The sequence below is a fragment of the Oncorhynchus masou genome, chromosome 19 (genome assembly GCF_036934945.1).
Source record: "Oncorhynchus masou masou isolate Uvic2021 chromosome 19, UVic_Omas_1.1, whole genome shotgun sequence".
NCBI classification, from domain to species: domain Eukaryota; kingdom Metazoa; phylum Chordata; class Actinopteri; order Salmoniformes; family Salmonidae; genus Oncorhynchus; species Oncorhynchus masou.
Window position 1 is genome coordinate 256,850 of NC_088230.1, and position 24,044 is coordinate 280,893.

A 24,044-nucleotide genomic window follows, 5' to 3' on the forward strand; every position below is an offset into this window, starting at 1 on the left:
GTTATGTCTTTGATTTATTAGTATGTTTGTGTATAAACTGCCACAGTATCACCAGAATTCAGGTCCTACTGTATGACATCTATCACCAGGAAAATAAGGAATGTGGGTATTTAGGAATTTTCTTCTGAGAATTTGGTTTCCTGGACACGACATTGGTTTTGTACAGTGGGAGTGCCTGTTTCAATTCTGAAACTGCATACAGACATTCCAATATACCCTCTTGCGGTGTGAAGAAAGAACTCCTTTGACCAGACCTACCCTAAACCAGAGATATACACAGTAGATTGAAAGTACCTCAAAACACATCTCCCTCCCTCCCCGAACATGCTCAATTACCAGTTTTAACTGATTAGGTGGCCGGTGCAGTGTGTCTTTCTAAGTGAATTTGTCACCTCGTTAAAAGGCCCTCACGCATTCGTCCGGAGTCATAAATTCAAAACATATTACTTTACAAACATTTACAAGACCTTTGAGAATTTTTTGAAACGTCATGTTCCAAGGTTATGTTCCAAATCCTGTGGTGAAATGGATACAAAATTGTGCAAGGTGGGTTAAGGACGGTTGTTTCTCTTCATTGTCTGTTTGAGTGGTGAAGCAGGGGTGCTGTGCTGTCCTGTGCTGTCCTGGGCTGTCCTGGCATGTGCATGCAGCTTCATGAGGGGCCAGTAGTGGGGTTTAACACGTGGGGTGGCAGGGTAGCCTAGTGGTTAGAGCGTTGGACTAGTAACCGGAAGGTTGCAAGTTCAAACCCCCGAGCTGACAAGGTACAGTGTTCCCACCCCTGAACAGGCAGTTAACCCACTGTTCCTAGGCCGTCAATGAAAATAAGAATTTGTTCTTAACTGACTTGCCTGGTTAAATAAAGGTAAAAAAAAAAAAAACACACCCTTGACCTGCTCTTCTCTCCCAAGTGTTGTCCTCGTTTGTCCCCTGCATTGGAACAGTTGGAACAGCACCACATGGAGCAGAGGGCAGAACGGGAAGAGAGCTGTAACAGTGGGGAGGGAACAAACACACACAAACCTAACCTCAACCCTGACCCTCCATAAAGGGCAGAGCGGGCTACTTACCAGGGTTTTTTCTCTCTCCTCTCAGGCAATGCAAGGTGAACAACCTATGCTACTTAACACGTGAGTGTGCATGTACACACACACACACACCAACTCTGCCCCACAGATTTGCATTTATTTACCTTCCTGTGAATGATTGACAGGTGTCACATCATTACACCATCAGTGTCAGAAGCTGCCAGAGGTCAGGGGACAGCGAGTCAATACATGTCATACAACTGTAGAATGGAGCGACTCATATGGAATCTACCATCAGAACTAATGACCAGGGCCTCGAGTGACGACTAGGTCAGGAGTTTTTCCTGACCACATTTTTGCTGACCGCATTCACTAATCACCAAGTCTTAGTTTGGTTAGTTTAGTCAAGCATGTTAGTGCTGGGTTAGAACAAAACATGTGCACACCGTGGGGGTTGCCCAGTAATGGATTAAAAAGCTCTGATTTACAAGACAACCCCCCCCCCCCCCGCCTCATCCAGCTGTATGGTGAGCCAGTCATTGTGTCCTCTTTATGATGTTGTTGATGATTAACCCATATAGCTAGTGCCAAGAATTGCACAACCCAATGACAGCATCCTATAGAGTTTACTGTGGGAGAAGAAACAGGGACAGAATGTGATGAACAACACAGAGACTGAGACGTAACGTTGTGACTATAACTACTGTTCCCTGACGGAGTACAATGAAGTACACCACATCTATGGGGAGTCGCACTCTCGCAAATTTGACTGAAGAACTAAAATCATGCCTGATAAGGTCAATAAAATATGCACCTCGCTGGAAGCCCTGCCTTCCACAGGTGATAAGCCCGATAAGCTTGGATTCATTCCTTCAATTCAGTACCGCTCTTCACCGAGCCCAGAATTGGGCGGTGCAGAGACAAGCAGATGTTTTACCTCGTTTCCCTCCTCCAGGGAACAGTATAGTCATGACGTTACGTTCCCTTTCAGTCAGTACTCTCGGTACAACTGAGAGTAATGAAATCCCGCCTCAAGCCGGCCCTAACGGATAGTAAAAGAAATGGCCCATGGCAGACCACCCAGATCTCCACCCGACAAGATGGAGCTGTCCCAGCTGTAAGCACACTGTGGGCTACACTGGGAGCAGTGACATCCAAGCGATAAAGCTGTAAAGCTTGTACTCGACACAGGGCATGCAACCTCGTAAAGGGAAATTGCTCAAAAGCTAAAGACCTGTAAGACACAACCATGAAAAAGGCCACATTCGGATGCAACGTCACCTTAAGATTCGCCTGGGGCAAACTTAGTATAGGTGTTTCGGATAACGATTGGAATGGGCTCAACTGGTTTAGAAACCGGGCTGAAATGGCGCACACCTTTTCTGGAACCACACCGCCAGATGGCGCCATTAATTCCCACATGACACACTGAAATATATATATATGCACTTTCAAAGTGGAGAATGAACGACTATGCTCGACAAGCTCCTGTAGAGGCATTAAAATGCCCGCTTGAGCACTCTGAAAAGAATAATTCATTTATTTTAGTAGCAGAGCTCCAACACCTGCCACTTATATGTGTCCAGCCTCCCATCGAGGGTTTGCTTGAGGACGAATAGTAGCAATCATGAACATCTAACCGCAAGATTGGACCTCCTAGGGGACAACCCCCTCAGGACCCCACCCAATAGGCAGAGGATCTCTGCAAACCAAGGTTGATTGAAGCCCGTCAAGTATTTTTTTATTTTACCTTTATTTAACTAGGCTAACTAAGTCATTTAAGAACAAATTCTTATTTTCATTGACAGCCTAGGAACAGTGGGTTAACTGCCTTGTTCAGGGGCAGAACAACAGATGTTCACCTTGTTAGCTCAGGGATTCGATCTTGCAACCTAACCACTTGGCTACCTGCCACCTTGCAGAGCTTCCCCAACGTAAAGCAGCTGCACAGGGGAACTGCATAAAGGAGGGTCAGAGGCCACTGGTGCGCCAGGCCATCCACTCCCAATGGAGCGCTTGGGTCCCTCAGATGACAATGCACATTTTCTTGCAAAGATCTACATCGCACCTGCGGAACATTTCCCATTCCTGGGAAACCACTCAAGGGTGTAGTCTCCACTCCTGAGAGAAAGGGCCCCACCTGGATGTGCGCACTGCTTCCCAGCAATAGAGAGCGAGCCAAGGTTAGGAGGGAGAGAGACCGAGTCTCTCCCCATCAGTTGATTGCCAGCCTGGCAAAAGCAGGAGGAAGTGTTAGAAGTGTTAGAAGAACCAGGTAATTGATATGCAGTGCCCACCGCACGACTATCCATACCCCCAAATCAAGTTGCCGTCGTACCCACTCACCCCACCCCCGGGGGGGATGTCTGTCATGATTACCTTACAGGATACAACTCAGCCCATGGGAGCCCCCTGACAATAGCAGAGGGTCCCACCACTGTGTGACCCAGATGACATTTGGCTAAGCCCAAAAATTGTAGCCCGTACCCCAACGTCACTGTTTGCATGATCCAGTGTGGCACTGCGCATGTGTGCCATTGGTCGGAGCAGAAAGTGAGTCTCCTGTGAGGTGCTCTCTGAATGGGGCGTGACGCCACCTTGTGGACTGGGAGAGACTGATTATTTTTCCATTTCCATGACTCTTGACAACCATGTTGTGGAGAAGGGACACTTTTAATTGAACTCACATGCGGAAGATGCAACACTTTTGAACACTGTGGAACTAGAGGGTGAAAAAAACGGTGTTTATGTGCCAAGGTTTGCCTAAAGCCCGGCCCATTCTGTGGTACAAGGGGTCGGGCGATCAGTGACGTATCCTGTTTGGCAGTGCCACTTGAGGGTACTGTTGTCACAATGAGACTCACTCGGTTTAGGGGGTAAGATGTGTTCCGGTAACCGGCTGGAAACGAGTGCTGGACCAGACGCATGCAAAATAGACCCAGTGGGAGAAAAATACATTATGGAGGTTACCCTACTGACCAGTCATAGTTACTGGCGACAAAGCTCCTTGTAACCTAGCTGGGAATGGGACAGACAACTCTGAAAAACAGACACTTTATGTGGACAGAGGCAGTTTGTAATTGAATCTATACCGAAGAAAAATATAAACTCAACATGTAAAGTGTTGGTCCCATGTTTCATGAGCTGAAATAAAAGATTCTAGATATTATCAATATGCACAAAAAGCTTATTTCTGTAAAATGTTGTGCACAAATTTGTTTATATGATTGCTAATGAGCATTTCTCCTTTGCCAAGATAATCCATCCACCTGATAGGTGTGGCATATCAAGAAGCTGAATAAACAGCCTGATCATTACACAGGCGCACTTTGTGCTGGGGACAATAAAAGGGCACTCTAAAATGTGAAGTTTTGTCACACACAACACAATGCCACAGCTGTCTCAAGTTTTGAGGGAACGTGCAATTGGAATGCTGACTGCAGGAATGTCCACCAGAGCTGTTGCCAGATAATTTAATGTTAATTTCTCTACCATAAGCCGCTTCCAACGTCGTTTTAGAGAATTTGGCAGTACGTCCAACCGGCCTCACAACCACAAACCACTTGTAACCACGCCAGCCCAGGACCACCACATCTGGCTTCTTCACCTACGGGATTGTCTGTTATGTCTGTAATAAAGCCCTTTTGTGGGGAAAAACTCATTCTTATCGGTGGGTGGGCCTGGCTCCCACGTGGGTTGGTCTATACCCTACCAGGCCCACCCATGGCTGCACCCCGGCCCAGTCAGGTGAAATTCATAGATTAGAGCCTGATTAATTAATTTCAATTGACTGATTTCCTTATATGAACTCTAACTGAGTAAAAAAAATGTTTGCATGTTGCATTTATATTTATGTTCAGTACAATTCCCAGGATTGAGCTGGAGACAGACAGCTCATTTCGGGGTTCATCTGAACCCTGCTCATTCCCTCGACTGCACTCCCAACAACCAATCACCTATAGAGCCCATAACCTGTATCACGAGACACCTCATAAGGACTCGTGAGCTATAGGCAGGCATCAACAATGAATCCCAGTAATGAGCCACCTATGAGGGAGCGGGTGGCCCCTTATGGACAGAGAGAAATCGGACAATGTATTAGTCTGATATACTGTACCCTTTGAACCCTGTGAACACCATGGCCATAACCAAATGTGGAGGCACTGTTGTCACAGTAATGTTTTTGTGGAGGGGCACACTGGTCACTTAAAGCTGTACTAAGGCCCCTCACTCCGGGGGTTACCTAAGCCTGTCACACCCTGATCGGTTTCACCTGTCTTTGTGCTTGTCTCTACTGCCCTCCAGGTATCGCCCATCTCCCCATTATCCCCTGAGCATTTATACCTGTGTTCTCTTTTTGTCTGTTGCCAGTTCATCTTGTCTTGTCAGGTCTTACCAGCATGCTTTCCCACTCCCTGTTTCTCAAGTGTATGTTTCTTAGTTTTCCAGGGTCTGACCATTCTGCCTGCTCTGACCCTGAGCCTGCCTGTCGTCCTGTACCTGCCTGACTCTGACCTGATTACGAACCTCTGACTGTCCTCGACCTGCCCTTTGCCCCATGTTATAATAAATTATTGAGAACTGTACTATCCGCCTCCTGTGTCTGCATCTGGGTCATATCCTGAGATGTGATAGTACGAACTGGCTATGACTGACCCAGCAGACTCAGACCAGCTCCACAATGCTGTCTCCCAGCAATAAGCCACCATTGAAAGACTCAAGGAGTTACTGCAATGCTACAAGGCAGCAAGCCACACCAGTAATTCCCCAGACACGCAGCGTGCTTCTTCCCAGCCTGCCCTGGGGGCATGAGAGAAACCTCGGCTCCCTCCACCATTCCCGCGGAGCGCCTGGACCTCCCACCGCATCGACCCTACACCTGCGTCATTGACCTTCTCCTGGGCACATCATCCCCTCGGGGCGGCTTTCCTCCCTGTCGGGTCCGGAGACCAAGACTATGGATAGTATATTGAGAACTCTGACTCTGCAGGGAGTATTCGTCCATCGGCCTCTCCTGCCGGCGCAGGGTTCTTCTTTATGGAGAAGAAGGACAAAACCCTGTGCCTGTGTATCAACTACATGGGCCTTAATGACATCACGGTTAAAAACCGTTACCCTCTACCACTCATCTCCTCGGCTGTCGAGCCTCTTCAGAGAGCGACCATCTTCTCTAAGTTGGACCTTCGGAACGCCTACCATCTGGTTTGGATATGGGAGGTAGATCAGTGGAAAACAGTATTTTAACATGGCTGGTGGGCACAATGAGTACTTAGTTATGCCATTCGGACTGACCAACGCTCCAACGGTGTTCCAGGCCCTGGTCAATGATGTCCTTCGGGACATGCTGAACCGGTTCGTGTTTGTTTACCTAATCAACATCCTTGTCTTTTCCCGTTCACCTCAAGAACACGTCCTCCACGTCTGACAAGTCTTTCAGCGTCTCCTGGAGAACCAGCTTTTTGGTTAAAGTGGAGAAGTGTGAATTCCATCACTCCGCCATCTCCTTCTGAGGATACGCCATCCCTGCAGGACATATACAGATGGATCCAGAGAAGGTGAGAGCGGTGGTGGATTGGCCTCAACCCACATCCAAAGTGCAGCTGCAATGTTTCCTGGGGTTTGTTCATTTCTACAGCCACTTCAGCCGGGGTTACAGCATCCTGGCTTCCCCTTCTCAGCACTTTCCCAAGGTTCCCTTCATCAAATCAAATCAAATCAAATTTATTTATATAGCCCTTCGTACATCAGCTGATATCTCAAAGTGCTGTACAGAAACTCAGCCTAAAACCCCAAACAGCAAGCAATGCAGGTGTAGAAGCACGGTGGTTAGGAAAAACTCCCTAGAAAGGCCAAAACCTAGGAAGAAACCTAGAGAGGAACCAGGCTATGTGGGGTGGCCAGTCCTTTTCTGGCTGTGCCAGGTAGAGATTATAACAGAACATGGCCAAGATGTTCAAATGTTCATAAATGACCAGCATGGTCAAATAATAATAAGGCAGAACAGTTGAAACTGGAGCAGCAGCACGGCCAGGTGGACTGGGGAAAGCAAGGAGTCATCATGTCAGGTAGTCCTGGGGCATGGTCCAAGGGCTCAGGTCCTCCGAGAGAGAGAAAGAAAGAGAATTAGAGAGAGCATATGTGGGGTGGCCAGTCCTCTTCCGGCTGTGCCGGGTGGAGATTATAACAGAACATGGCCAAGATGTTCAAATGTTCATAAATGACCAGCATGGTCGAATAATAATAAGGCAGAACAGTTGAAACTGGAGCAGCAGCACGGCCAGGTGGACTGGGGAAAGCAAGGAGTCATCATGTCAGGTAGTCCTGAGGCATGGTCCTAGGGCTCAGGTCCTCCGAGAGAGAGAAGGAGAGAATTAGAGAACGCACACTTAGATTCACACAGGACACCGAATTGGATAGGAGAAGTACTCCAGATATAAAAAACTGACCCCAGCCCCCCGACACATAAACTACTGCAGCATAAATACTGGAGGCTGAGACAGGAGGGGTCAGGAGACACTGTGGCCCCATCCGAGGACACCCCCGGACAGGGCCAAACAGGAAGGATATAACCCCACCCACTTTGCCAAAGCACAGCCCCCACACCACTAGAGGGATATCTTCAACCACCAACTTACCATCCTGAGACAAAGCTGAGTATAGCCCGCAAAGATCTCCGCCATGGCACAACCCAAGGGGGGGGTGCCAACCCAGACAGGATGACCACATCAGTGAATCAACCCACTCAGGTGACGCACCCCTTCCAGGGACGGCATGAGAGAGCCCCAGTAAGCCAGTGACTCAGGCCATGTAATAGGGTTAGAGGCAGAGAATCCCAGTGGAAAGAGGGGAACCGGCCAGGCAGAGACAGCAAGGGTGGTTCGTTGCTCCAGAGCCTTTCCGTTCACCTTCCCACTCCTGGGCCAGACTACACTCAATCATATGACCCACTGAAGAGATGAGTCTTCAGTAAAGACATAAAGGTTGAGACCGAGTTTGCGTCTCTGACATGGGTAGGCAGACCGTTCCATAAAAATGGAGCTCTATAGGAGAAAGCCCTGCCTCCAGCTGTTTGCTTAGAAATTCTAGGGACAATTAGGAGGCCTGCGTCTTGTGACCATAGCGTACGTGTAGGTATGTACGGCAGGACCAAATCAGAGAGATAGGTAGGAGCAAGCCCATGTAATGCTTTGTAGGTTAGCAGTAAAACCTTGAAATCAGCCCTTGCTTTGACAGGAAGACAGTTTAGGGAGGCTAGCACTGGAGTAATATGATCAAATTTTTTGGTTCTAGTCAGGATTCTAGCAGCCGTATTTAGCACTAACTGAAGTTTATTCAAAAGAGAGATCAGGGTCCAGAGTAACGCCAAGGTCCTTCACAGTTTTATTTGAGACGACTGTACAACCATTAAGATTAATTGTCAGATTCAACAGAATATCTTTTTGTTTCTTGGGACCTAGAACAAGCATCTCTGTTTTGTCCGAGTTTAAAAGTAGAAAGTTTGCAGCCATCCACTTCCTTATGTCTGAAACACATGCTTCTAGCAAGGGCAATTTTGGGGCTTCACCATGTTTCATTGAAATGTACAGCTGTGTGTCATCCGCATAGCAGTGCAAGTTAACATTATGTTTTCGAATAACATCCCCAAGAGGTAAAATATATAGTGAAAACAATAGTGGTCCTAAAACGGAACCTTGAGGAACACCGAAATTTACAGTTGATTTGTCAGAGAACAAACCATTCACAGGGACAAACTGATATCTTTCCGACAGATAAGATCTAAACCAGGCCAGAACTTGTCTGTGTAGACCAATTTGGGTTTCCAATCTCTCGAAAAGAATGTGGTGATCGATGGTATCAAAAGCAGCACTAAGGTCTAGGAGCACGAGGACAGATGCAGAGCCTCGGTCCGATGCCATTAAAATGTAATTTACCACCTTCACAAGTGCCGTCTCAGTGCTATGATGGGGTCTAAAACCAGACTGAAGCATTTCGTATACATTGTTTGTCTTCAGGAAGGCAGTGAGTTGCTGCGCAACAGCCTTTTCTGAGATTTTTGAGAGGAATTGAAGATTCGATATAGGCCGATAGTTTTTTATATTTTCTCGGTCAAGGTTTGGCTTTTTCAAGAGAGGCTTTATTACTGCCACTTTTAGTGAGTTTGGTACACATCCGGTGGATAGAGAGTGTTCAACATAGGAGGGCCAAGCGCAGGAAGCAGCTCTTTCAGTAGTTTAGTTGGAATAGGGTCCAGTATGCAGCTTGAAGGTTTAGAGGCCATGATTATTTTCATCATTGTGTCAAGAGATATAGTACTAAAACACTTGAGCGTCTCTCTTGATCCTAGGTCCAGGCAGAGTTGTGCAGACTCAGGACAACTGAGCTTTGAAGGAATACGCAGATTTAAAGAGGAGTCTGTAATTTGCTTTCTAATAATCATAATTTTTTCCTCAAAGAAGTTCATGAATTTATCACTGCTAAAGTGAAAGTCATCCTCTCTTGGGGAATGCTGCTTTTTAGTTAGACAGTATCAAAAAGGATGTGGTCTACAGCAGCTGACCAGGTGTTCTCGGACCTCAAATGTTGATTCACTTACAACCCCATCTTAATCCATCCTAACCGTCCCGTCAGTTTGTGGTGGAGGTCGGCACCTCGGATGACAGAGTGGGGGCCGTCCTGTCCCAGAGTTCTGCCCAGGACCAAAAGCTGCACCGCTGCGCTTTCCTCTCCCATCATCTTACCCCTGCTGAGAGGAACTATGATGTGGGAAATCGAGAACTCGCCGTCAAGATTGCGTTAGAAGAGTGGAGGCACTGGTTGGAGGAGGCGGAACCCCCATTCTTAGTGTGGACTGAGCATAAGAATCTGGAATATCTCCGCACCGCCAAGCGCCTCAACTCTAGGCAGACTCGTGGGTCCTTGTTATTCACCCGTTTAAATCTCACTCTCTTCTACCACCGGGGTCTAAGAACGTGAAGCCTGATGCACTCTTCTATTGCCCCACTGCTACTCCGTCTGATTCCGAGACCATCCTCCCTACCTCCTGTCTAGCGGCTGCAGTCTTCTGAGAGCCCGAGGGGTGTCTGGCTAACCGGATATTTGTCCCATACTCTGCTTGTTCCCCGGTCTTAGAATGGGCACATTCCTCAAGACTGACCTGCCACCCAAGTTCCCGTCGAACCCTTGCTTTCGTCCGATGACGCTTTTGGTGGCCTCCATGGTGCCGGATGTCTCCGCATTCATCGCCGCCTGCACTGTGTGTGCACAAAATAAGACTCCGCGGCAAGCCCTGGCTGGCCTTCTTCAACCACTCCCTGTTCCTCACCGCCGCTGGTCACATATATCCCTGGACTTTATTACTGGGCTTCCCCCGTCAGACGGCAACACTACTATCCTGACGCTGGTGGACAGGTTTTCTAAAGCCGCCCATTTTATTCCTCTTCCCAATTTACCCTCAGCCAAGGAGAAGGCTCAGCTCATGGTGCAGCACGTCTCATCCTGGTTATGAAAGGCGTTCTGCACCCTCTGTGGGTTGTCAGTCAACTTGTCCTCGGGTTTCCACTCCCAATCTAACAGCCAGTCGGAGCGAGCCAATCAGGGCCTGGAGACGGCCCTTCGTTGCCTCATCTCCGCCAATCCCACCACCTGGAGCCAGCAACTCGTGTGGGTGGAATACGCCCGTAACACTCTTCCCTGCTCGGCCACTGGTCTCTTGCCCTTCGAGTGTTCCTTGGGATATCAGGTCCACTCTTCCCTGAGCAAGAAGAATAAGTCAGCATACCCTCTGCCCAGATGTTCATCTGCCGCTGTCGCCGTACCTGAAAGAGAGCCTGGACCTCTCTTTTGAAGACCACATCCAGGTATCGGCGACAAGCGGATCGTTACCGGACCCCTGCTCCCCGCTATCAGCTCGGGCAGTGGTTATGGCTTTCCACGCAGAACCTGCCCTTCCGGGTGGAGTCCCGTAGACTTTCTCCCTGTTACATTGGCCCTTTCCCCATCTCTAAAATCCTTAGCACCTCTGCTGTTCATCTTTTGTTGCCCGGCACCCTCCGTATCCATCCTACATTTCACGTGTCCAAGATAAAACCTGTGTCTCACTGTCCGTTATAGAGCCAAGTGCTCAAGTGCTGCTTCCTCATCAGGGGCACGCAAGCTCCGCTTCCTCTACTCCCTCCAACTCCGGGAATTTGATATAGGAATGGGGTTACTATAACGCTGGGGGAAAGTTAGTAAGTTTCATTCACTGGAAGTTATGCATGCTAACCGACATTAGTCATGAGGCTTTATAGTCTAAGCTAGGCTAGCTAACCACTTAGTTCACGGCATGTTCCATTTAGAAAAACCAAGCGACTTAACGCTACATATACTAAACAAGAGAGCGACCCAAGCAACTCCACTGTGGGGAGGCAGGAATACCTAGTAGTATCTAGCTCGCCTTGGCACACTATGGAGCTCTTGTTTACCTAGCCTGGTCACGGAAATCTACATAGGACCGGATCACCGAGGTGGCACCAGACCCTTCATTGACAAGTCTGGGAAGAGAGGCAAGCGATGGTAGGCCTACCTGGATGCCCTCTCTTTTTGAGTAGCCTCCCGTAACCTGCGCCAGAGTGCACAGGTGCCGGGTTGAGCAGCTTCCACTTCCATTTGCTCGGACCAAAAACCCAATCTATCTCTACATCCCGCAACTCAGACACAGCTGAGGTACGGGCACCTGGGAGAGGAAGTCGCTATCGAAAACACCAAGACCCCTTAAGAATGCTACACAATTGTTAAGAGAACCTGCACTGTGGACTAAGGGAACAGTGCCAGCGGCGTACAAGCTACTGTTACTGACACCGTCCCCTAGTCCCGCACACAAACTAATTTGAGCGAGAGCAGCCAAACCCCGAGCCGAGATATAGAAGACAACAAACATATTATTTTATACATTTGGGCATGGTTGTAATCCCAAACCAGGCTTGCTAGCCTTCGTCGTTTTGATTGTGTCATTGCTACAGCCAGGCCAAGCAAACCGAAGAATAACTAATTGGCTTGTGGAGAACGAATACAAACTCCAGCATGCAATGACCAGGGGGTGAGCACGCTTTACTACAAAGGGAACGTTTAGTGGGTGCAGAGTCAGATAGTCTGATGTTTCAAAAATATTAGTTTTTAGTAGCGTGAATTGTTATTGCTCAATACGAGGTTAAGAGTGGAAGAATTGAAGGAATGAATACAAGCCTCTGACTTGTCACCTTTGGAAGGCGGCCACTTCATTGGCCTTGCCAAGCATGCTCTAAGTTCTTCAGGCTAAGTCGCAAGAGTGACTCCCCATTGCTGTGTTGTCCTAACTGAAAGGGAACAGAGGAAAGTATTTAATGCATAACAAATGTATATGTTTAAAGGGTGCAGGGTTAAGGAATATTTAACAGTGGGAAAGCGCAACTCAGCTGGGTGCATATAAATCTCTATTCCAACATTTGGTTGATATATGTTAAATGTCATTCCTCTACCTCTCGTGTGGTGTGTGTGCGTGCGGGCCTGCATGCATGCACGTTTGTGTGTGTGTTTGCAAAGCTACATTCATGCTCTCTGATCTGTGAGTAGCCGACCTGAGCTGAACCCTCTACCATAGCGCAGCTTTTCCTCTCTCTCTCTCTCCTCCTCTCTCTCTCCCTCGCTCTTTCTCTCTCTCTTTCTCTCCATATTTTCTCTCCATATCTCTGTCCTCTCCTGTACCAGAGCTGTGGCCTGTCAGAGGGAGTGGGCGATCACAGACACCAACATCAAGGCTGCCGAGGCATGCTCTCAGCACAGCGTGACAGACCCAGCCTCTCTCTCTTTATCCACTCTCACTCTATCCACTCTATCTTTGCTCGACTCACTCTCTTTTTCTCCACTCTGTTCTCATTATCCTCTCTCACACAAATGTCTCTATATCACTCTCCCCTCCCTCCCTCCCTCCCTCCCTCCCTCCCTCCCTCCCTCCCTCCCTCCCTCCCTCCCTCCCTCCCTCCCTCCCTCCCTCCCTCCCTCCCTCCCTCTCTTTAACCCCCCCCCACACACACACCACACACACACACACACACACACACACACACACGCACACACACACACACACTTCTCTCTTTCTCTTAGCCTCTACCCAGGGGCCCTCAGGGCTCGTTGCTGTTGCAGCTGACGTTAGGAGCGATGAGCTCCCCACTGAGACCCTGGATCTGCCGGAGAGGAACATTCATATTTACTGTTAATGTTAATATTTGGAGGTCATTTTATTAAAATATTTGCTTTGAGGATATCAAGTGGAAGCCACGAGGCTGACAGCTTATGCAACTGCCTCCTTAGATAAATGTATAGGATACTCCAGGCTCTTACATCTAGCAGATTCAGGGCCACCACGGATGGATGGATTTACCCAAGTGCTCCATTAGTTGTTGCTTTGTGTTCCTCCTAATCACGACACGGTAATAATGAACCAATCAATAAATCCATCAATCAAAAGTAATTTGGAGTGTGTTTCTGGACTCCCTATACAATTCACTACAAAAAAAATTCAGAAGAAAGGGAGTGAAAAGAAAGGTATATAGACACCGGATTAAAAATATTTGATGTGAAGCTCTTCCGATTTGCCTTCCTTGATATGGGTTCGATATGGTTGTCTGTACATCTTGCTCTCTTTTCGCTGGCCCCACACTTTCAGCCCAGGCTAGCATCTGTTAAGCATTTAGCATGTCTCTCATGTGATTAGACAGCTATAGAAACGATAGAAAACCAGAGACAGCATCTTATCCTCTGCAGAGCCCCAGCCTCCCAATCAGGCAGACAATTGTCAGCCTCCTCCTCTTTTCCTGCTTTCTCTCCTCTCCCCTAATCTCCTCTCCTCTCCTACATTTTCTCCTCTCCACCCCCATCCCTCTCTGCTAGCTGTCATTTGCTTAGTGTATAGCATCTCCTCTTCTCTATTCTCTCCTATATTCTCTCTCCCCCATCCCTCACTCCTGACTGTTATTCTCTCAGTGTCATCTGAGGTAGGAGGCCGGGGAGGTCGGAGCTGCAGATTTACCCAGCAGCACACGTCACCACCAGGGAAGCGCAGAGCGCCCAAAATAGCCCGAACAGCACAGGACGAATGGGGACCTAAGTGGCGGTTACCGAGGACTGATTTTGACAACAAAATGGAACTTTTCAGAATGGATGTGAACAAGTGTCTGTCTCTCACCCTAGCCCCTTCAAATTATAACATATGTTCTATCGTGATGTGAGACAGCCAGCGATGTGACTGCACTGCAGAGGGAGGACCAATACAAAAAGTATGAAAATGTATGCACTCACTCCTGTAAGTCGCTCTGGATAAAAGCGTCTGCTACATGACTAAAATGGAAAAATGGAGGAGCGGAGAGGTGGTGTTTGGAAGAAATTACTGTATGAGTGTATTTAGTTTGATTTATTTATCAGTTTACAGAAATGTTGTCCAACCCTGAACAGTGTAAGTATTGTTGAATATAAATCAAAGATACATTCGTGGGTGTGTCCATTTGAGCCCATGTATCACACTCTGCGGTAAAACAATGTCATACTATTGCAAGCAGGGACTTGTACACACTGCTCCCTGATTATCTAGTGACTATTAACAAGCTGGAAAGTTAAGGAACTGTATGAATGTAGATCTACTCAATGTGCACAGTGATTATTTGCAGGCTGGACAATCAAGATGCTGTATGAATATCAGTACATTATCTTTTCTACACAGTTTCAATTTGGTTTTAGTCATTTGAAAGTACATTATATATACAAAGTATGTGGACACGCCCTCAAATTAGTAGATTTGGCTATTTCAGCCACACCCGTTGCTGACAGGTGTATAAAATCGAGCACACAGCCATGCAATCGCCATAGACAAACATTGGCAGTAGAATGGCCTTACTGATGAGCTCAGTGACTTTCAACGTGGCACCGACATAGAATGCCACCTTTCCAACAACTCAGTTTGTAAAATGTCTGCCCTGCAAGAGCTGCCCCGGTCAAATGTAAGTGCTGTTATTGTGAAGTAAAAATGCCAGTGGCGACTTTAGCATGTAAACTTGGTGGGGCAAATCACTTTTTTTCAAATCCATGCCAGTAAAGCCACTACACAACACAACACTATACAATACATTCATTTCACTATAATGCATAAAGCTGTCCCAACAGCAGAGCTTTCTTTTCAGCACCATGGAGTGAATCCTTACCACTGCCATACCTGGCTATCAGTGGAGCCTTGTCTGGCATTGAAACAGTTCATTCAGCCTCAATTACTGCCTTTTAAAAAACCTAGCTGATATGGCTGACTTGCTTAAACAAATGTGGTTTCTACTGACAATTGAAATGTATAAACTAAGGCGTAAAGGGACGATGAGCGGATAAGATCCGTCATTTAGATTAAGACTGTCACAGGCCGGCTCATAGCCTGTGGCAAAAATGAGGGGACGCGAACAACAGGTATAGGCCAATTAAAAAATGTTCTTTATTGTAAACAAAAACTATTAACTTTAAACTAAGAAAAATTAATGGGGTGTGGAGGTATCATAATGTAAGGTGTATGTAAAGTGCATGGATGCATGAATCTGTGTGTGTGAATGACTGAGTGAAAACTATGCAAAACTACAACAGAACAAACAAAACAGGTTAATACCTGGAGGAGCGGAGAGAGAGAGAAGTGATTAGTGACAGTTAAATACTTAGAGCCCAGGTGACTCCAATCACTAACGACCCTCCTCTGCCTGCAGGAGGAACTGCCCCTGCACTGCAGAGGAGGAGCCGTGACAAGACATTAATGAGATAGGATGTACTCAAAATAACTATTTGTTCATTACTTTTCAAATGTACAGCGACAGAATTCAGAACATGGGCCGTTCTCACAGTATTCTCCCCCTGTACACCAAGTCATAACTGTAGGATAAATAAAGGGGGCATATAAGCGGAAAATGAAAGTTCTTATAATATTCGATAATCACATTTCTCTAAAACAGACTATAGGCTACATGTGCACCGCCAAGTCAGAACAGTAGGCTAAGTTATGAGGGGGGAAATTGACCAAATTATTAGGGTGAGGCACATGGGCTACTAACAGCTTACTACACAACATACAATTTATATTACTTTCTTAGGTACAGTATACATATCTCCCTTGCATATTACATAATTTATGCAGCAGCATACAAGATCTTCAGGTTGGCGCTCTAGAAAGAGGCCTGAGTTCTGGACATGGAATTCCGAGTTGGATGACCATTTAAATATACTTAAGTATCAAAAGTAAAAGTAAAAGTATAAATCATTTCAAATACCCTATATTAAGCAAACCAGAAGGCACAAGTTTTCATGTTTTATTTATTTATAGATAGCCAGGGACACACTCCAACACTCAGACATAATATATAAACGAAGCATGTGTGCTTAGTGAGTCCACCAGATCAGAGGCAGCAGGGATGATCAGGGATGTTCAGGGAAGTCTTTTGATAAGTGTGTGAATAGGACCATTTTTCCTGTCCTGCTTAGCATTCAAAATGTAAGAAGTACTTTTGGGTGTCAGGGAAGATGTATGGAGTAAAAAGTATTTTATTTTCTTCAGGAATGTAATGAAGTAAAAGTAAAAGTTGTCAAAAATGTAAACAGTAAAGTAAAGTACAGATACCCCAGAAAACGACTTAAGTAGTACTTCAAAGTATTTTTACTGAAGTAAAAACCACCACTGATTCTGTGAACCATGCGTGCATGATGAGTAACATTGCCTGATATACATCTGAAGACTTGCAAGTAGCCTATGCTTGGCTAGCATACAAACTATGCTCGATATACAGTGAGTAAGTAGCAATGTTTTCTAATCATGAGCAGGAGATGGTGCTTATCATAGTGATCTGATAATATTTCAGTCTCTACGTAGACGTTAATCATTTTGTGATTTATCAATTAGGATACTAGTTATCGTTAAACAGCTAATGAGGTACAGGTACAGCATCCGTAAACGGTTAATGCATACTTTCAGTGATAGCCTACATTTTATAGGTCATCGCAGTCACATTAGTTAAAGTCGCACACTAGTGCCTCCTGTGGCGGGCCGGGCGCAGTGCACGCTGACACAGTTGCCAGGTGTTTCCTCCAAAACATTGGTGCTTCCGTGTTAAGTGGGCGTTGTGTCAAGAAGCAGTGCGGCTTAGTTGGGTTGTGTTTCGGGGGACGCACGGCTCTTGACCTTCGCCTCTCCCGAGTCCGTACGGGAGTTGCAGCCATGAGACAAGACTGTAACTACCAAACTACCATGAAATTTCAGAGAAAATTGCGGGTACAAAAAATACACAACAAAAATAAAAAAGTGACTTGTGGCAGTCCTCAAATGTGGGAAGTGACTTTGATTCAATGTGCTTAATTAGCTGCAGTTTTGAGTATCTTTGTTCAATAGCACATACTGTTACATGAGTCACACTATTAGCATACATTTTACAGTATCACTTCAGTCGACGTAGTTATATCTACTTATTTGCAGGTTCGTAGGTTTAAGCTCTGTTTATTAGCATGTCGAATCATCTTATTTGCAGATTCGTAGGTTTAAGCTCTGTTTATTAGCATGTCGAATTATCTTATTTGCAGATTCGTAGGTTTAAGCTCTGTTTATTAGCATGTCGAATCATCTTATTTGCAGGTTCGTAGGTTTAAGCTCTGTTTATTAGCATGTCGAATCATCTTATTTGCAGATTCGTAGGTTTAAGCTCTGTTTATTAGCATGTCGAATCATCTTATTTGCAGATTCGTAGGTTTAAGCTCTGTTTATTAGCATGTCGAATCATCTTATTTGCAGGTTCGTAGGTTTAAGCTCTGTTTATTAGCATGTCGAATCATCTTATTTGCAGATTCGTAGGTTTAAGCTCTGTTTATTAGCATGTCGAATCATCTTATTTGCAGATTCGTAGGTTTAAGCTCTGTTTATTAGCATGTCGAATCATCTTATTTGCAGGTTCGTAGGTTTAAGCTCTGTTTATTAGCATGTCGAATCATGTGTCATGCATTTTAAATAGATGGTCCACCCTGTCAGTCATCTTGCGTTCTCAAAGTATTTTTCTAGTGACTGGTCTTCTATCATACTTCATGTTGCACTTTGTTATTTTTTTATGGCATACACAGTATGCATAATAGCATGGCTGCCAATATTGCATTGTGGGAGCACGTGCTGTTTATGCTCCATACAGTTGAAGTCGGAAGTTGACATACACTTAGGTTGGAGTCATTAAAACTCATTTTTCAACCACTCAACAAATTTCTTGTTAACAAACTATAGTTTTGGAAAGTCGGTTAGGACATCTACTTGTGCATGACACAAATCATTTTTTGAAAAATTGTTTACAGACAGATTATTTCACATATAATTCACTGTATCAGAATTCCAGTGGGTCAGAAGTTTACAAATGCTAAGTTGACTGTGCCTTTTAACAGCTTTGAAATTTCCAGAAAATTATGTCTTGCCTTTAGAAGCTTCTGATAAGCTAATTTACATAATTTCACTCAATTGGAGGTGTATCTGTGGATGTATTTCAAGGCCTACCTTGAAACTCAGTGTCTCTTTGCTTGACATCAAAGAAATCAGCCAAGACCTCTGAAAATAATTTGTAGACCTCCACAAGTCTGGTTCATCCTTGGGAGCAATTTCCAAATGCCTGAAGGTACCACGTTGATCTGTACAAACAATAGTACACAAGTATAAACACCATGGGACCACGCAGCTGTCATACCGCTCAGGAAGAAGACGTGTTCTGTCTCCTAGAGATGAACGTACTTTGGTGCGAAAAGTGAAAATCAATCCCAAAACAACAGCAAAGGACCGTGTGAGGATGCTGGAGGAAACAGGTACAAAAGTATCTATATCCACAGTAAAACGAGTCTTATATTGCCATAAACTGAAAGGCCGCTCAGCAAAGAAGAAGCCACTGGTCCAAAACCGCCATAAAAAAGCCAGACTACGGTTTGCAACTGCACATGGGGACAAAGATCGTACTTTTTGGAGCAATGTCCTCTGGTCTGATGAAACAAAAATAGAACTGTTCTGCCCCTGAACAGGCAGTTAACCCACTGTTCCTAGGCCGTCATTGAAAATAAGAATTTGTTCTTAACTGACTTGCCTAGTAAAATAAAGGAATAATAATGACCGTCATTATTGTTTGGAGGAAAAGGGGGAGGCTTGCAAGCCCAAAAAACACCATCCCAATCGTGAAGCACGGCTGGGACTGGTGCACTTCACAAAATAAATGGCATCATGAGGGAGGACATATTGTGGATATATTGAAGCAACATCTCAAGATAGCAGTCAGGAAGTTAAAGCTTGGTCGCAAATGGGTCTTCCAAATGGACAATGATACAAGCATACTTCCAAAGTTGTGGCAAAATGGCTTAAGGATAGCAAAGTCAAGGTATTGGAGTGGCTATCACAAGGCCCATCACAAGGGCCTGACCTCAATCCCATAGGAAATTTGTGGGCATAACTGAAAAGGCGTGTGTGAGGCCTACAGCCAGTTACACCAGCTCTGTCAGGAGGAATGGGCCAAAATTCACCCAACTTATTGTGGAAAGCCTGTGGAAGGCTACCCGAAACGTTTGACCTAAGTTAAACAATTTAAAAGCAATGCTATCAAATACTAATTGAGTGTATGTCAACTTCTGTCCCACTGGGAATGTGATGAAAGAAATAAAAGCTGAAAGAAATCATATTCTCTACTATTATTCTGACATTTCACATTCCTAAAATAAAGTGGTGATCCTAACTGACCTGACACAGGAAATTTTTACTCTGATTAAATGTCAGGAATTGTGAAAAACTGAGTTTAAATGTATTTGGCTAAGGTGTATGTAAACTTCCCGACTTCAACTGTATATATCACCTAGGTGAATGTTGTGCTTATTCATTATTGCTATTGCAAGAGCACACAATGAGGTTGTGGTGACTTAGAGGGCAACGCTAGCTATCCCTTCCACAGCATCTGCTGGAGCATTGCAGTACGATGGCACATAATTTTAGGACAAAATTTTAGGACGGTAGCAAGCCAGTTTCTGTGCGTTATCATGCAAAGTGCGTATGCAGTCATCTTATACCCTGATGCAGCTCACTGCGTGTGACTCATATCTACCAACTTGTGCTGGCCAAACTGTTGGTGCGACATGAACTGTTCAGCAGTCGAGCAGCGTGATATCTTGTGCTGTTCGAATGGCGTTAGTCTGTCGTCGGCTAAACGATACTGGGTCTTTTTATAACTAAACATACATTCACAGGAGTACAGCCTCATTTTAAATTGATACTTCTGCCTCACCCTAACCTTTCTTCCTCAAATTCTAAGTTATCACCGTGGACCTTAGTGGGGAAGCTGACGCTGTTCGAATACTAATCATTCACATGCTATAGTTCCAGCTGCGTTGAAAGGGCTGTTGATCTACTGTAGCATTACCTATCACGTGGTGCGCTTGCTTAACACCCAAATGGCGATCAGAGTTGGCAATCAAAGCGTTAATTTCCCCTTATGGGAAGGTCTGTTGGAGCTTTTTCTAACACTCTTATATGCAGGCTTATTTCTAGTAGTCTATGGGGTCTATTTCTCTCTTTATCAGATCATTTATTTTTCTCCCTTGGCTTACCGGTTGTATCGTTAGACATAGCCTTCAGCTAAGTTAGATTATTTGTAGGTTTTGAATTTCAGCTCACTCTCACTGTGCATGCTGCAGATGCATCAGCTACTGCTGAGCAATTCCAGAAGGCCATTAGGCTATTTAGAAAAGGTGGGTATGTAGCTAACGTCTATTTGTGGTTTTGAGGGTTTGTTAGTAATACTGTGTTTTATGATATGTGATACTACTGTACTGTATATCATGGGTGAGCTGTGCGCTCTGCAGTAGTCTAGTGTATGGTCTTCTCTCTGTACAATGTCTTCTGTTATATAACCACAAACGCCTTTTCTATTCCAAATTCAGTCAGAGTATGTCTCCTCTGTCAGTAGCACAAGTTTGAGTTCCCATTAAGGCAATGGTGTTGAGTTTACATTATGCTTTTCCAGAGGCAGTCCATATGATGGCTTCAGGGGTTCTTCAGTCTGAATACACAACATGTTCCTTCCCTTTAATTTTCCATGATCTCTTAAGTTCTGCTTGCAATATGGACTCTCTCATGTGGGACATTGTTGTCATCACCAGAACTAACACCGCTTTGTCCTCTCTTTCATGTTATGCTGCCTGCATGCTGAGCACAGGAAGCACCAGGCGAACCTCTGTTCAACATTGATGCTGGCAACCAATGACAACTACTGGAACTAATCACGGCTCTGGTTCTTTCATCAGCGCTGAGGGCTAGATCTGAGCTATTGGCGCCCAATTCTGCATCGGCGCTGCTACTGCTTCTCAACTGATCCTGGCTTCACTCTGATCCTTTGATGCTACGATGTCACAATTGATTCATTCTGAGATTGTGAAACCTACCTGAGTTCTTGAAATCTCGCAGTGCCAAAGGTTACCTATCACCCTTACTCTATACAAAAACTGGATTCACATTAAGGAAAGGGTGTTTGGCTCGTACAATGATGTTTATTAGAGGTCTTATTGCTTTCTACAGGTTTTTACAGGTTTTTGAATCATTGCATTATCTCCCGATATTTTGTTATTTAATAATTATGGACACTCACATGTTCACCATGTTGGTTAAGCATTCCCAGACTGATAGGAAGAGTAAAGGTTTGCAAGTCTCATATTGCTCAAACTAATACTGCTTTCTGTCCTCTCTTTCATGTTACGCTACCTGCAATGGCGACCACTGGCCACGCTGGGCAATCCATTATTCATTACTGATGCTGGCAAACCAATGACGAGATAGTTTTTCATCACGGCTCCATCTCCTCTGCCAGTGCTGCAGGCTATCTCCTGAGCTGTATGCTACCCATTCATTTCACATTGGCGCTGCTTCAATGGCTTCTCTATCTGTCCCTGCATCCACACTGGAGATCATGGGCATTCCTTCGAAACACTATTAGATTTTTTTGATGCTAAAAGTGATGAGTTCATCTGAGAGTCCCATGCCTTATATAGGTCGCTATGTCGGTGTTCAGCCCACAGTCGATGGCATTGCTTTGGTGGTTATCATAGTAAAGTTCAGTGGGTATTAGCACAGGTTGTTGGCGGGGTGCACATTGCTTAGGTTGTGTGTTAGATGGTAGATATTTCATGTAGACCCTCAGATCGGGCTACTCCTATAGTTCAGTGAGAGCACCCGGCGGTGCATTTCTAGGGCGACTGGATTCACACTGCTACGTTGGCCAGAAGCTCATCTTGCCTCCAGCGAGACCCGGCGGCACGTTACGGGAATAGGAGTCATACGTTGCCATAATGCCACACATGGTTAACATTCACACATAGTATTCATTATTGCGATGGCAGGTTTACTTTAACTGGTCTATTGATTGTATCTACGGCGCTCTGGCATAGCTACACACAGTTGGCCATCGTAGGGTTCTGCTGTTTTAGAGGATTGGTATAGCTTACCACGCTCACTGCCTATAGGCTATTTTAGATTAATGCTTTGCTTGGGCAGTGAGCTACCCTGAAGGAGCAAAGCCTACACGCCAAGACTTGCATTATTCATTGCTTAATAAATTGTTAAACATATTTCTGCGTGGCATTTTCTTTCTGAAATTAAGCTGCGCCTGTTCAGAAGGGAAACCCGAGTGCCCCGCCTCAGGCTGACGCATCAGCTGAGATGACACCAATTAGAGGCTAGTTACCTACCTTATTTTTGGTCTATTTAAGGTGACAGGGTCTGCTCACTCATCCTACTGCTGCTTGCTGCTACTGCTACTTTGTGCTGAATCCCTGCTCCCACCACCACCCCAGCCTCCACCTGTTAGGTTCTGTGTTCCTGCCATGGGGATTGGTATAGCTTGCAGCGCTCACTGCCTGTAGGCTATTTTATATTGATGCTTTGATATGCCACACCTCTCATGTGGATGGATTATCTTGGCAACGTTTTTTTTCAAATAAGCTCTTTGTGCGTAAGGAAAATATAGTGGGATCTTTTATTTCAGCTCATGACACATGGGACCAACACTTTGCGTTTATATTTTTGTTCAGTGTAGATGACAGACTTTTGAATGTTTACATTCAGACATGTAATCGTCAGTTTTCAATCTTCCATCCTCTTCAATCAGCCCAGTCGACATTCACCAGGTGAATTAGAGGTAATTGAGGTACCAGTATACCTGCCCCAAGCACAACAATGACCTCTCATAAGGTCCCTCTTCTCCTCTAATGTGGCTTCCTGCCTTTGGCCTTAGCAACAGGGGATGCAAGTGGAGACTTGAACATTAACACATTTTCAAAAGGTTCTAAGATAATGAAAGATACCCCCCACCCCCTAAACTCCTCTAAAAGTAGTGTGGTGATAGTTAGCTAGCTTGTAACTTAGCTCAGTGAGATCTTTAGAAGCCTGCATAATTGCACGCTGCTTTTGTTGCATAAGGGGAAAAGACATGCAGGGTTTAATTATGAGCAGAGAACAAAGGAAACATTGAGGGTTTTTCTTGTTTCACAGTACACTGTCGGTAATTCCTAGAATTTCAGCAACTATGTCTTTGTAAGGAAGCCCAGTTTCCAGGAGAAGCCCTTAATCCCCAATGTGCACAGATCTTTATGGTGATTGGTGTCTAGTTGGATGCTGGAACAAAAACATCTAGATTTAGCTTTGTTCCCCTGGTGTAATGTATAGCTCATTCCACTGGCTGTACATGCCTCTCTGAGTCTTGCCTCAGATGACCTCCATGCATTCTGTTTGTTTATTCCTCCATTATCCCTCCATCCCTCTCTTTTTCATATTACTGACAGTTTAGGACAGGATAGAGGGGTCCCACTTTTTGACCTTATGTAATGATGTAATTCCTATAATTTCAGCAACTATGTATTTGTAAGAAAGCACAGATTCCAGGAGAAGCCCATATACACCAATGTGTGCACTAGATTTGTATGGTGATTGGCATGTAGTTG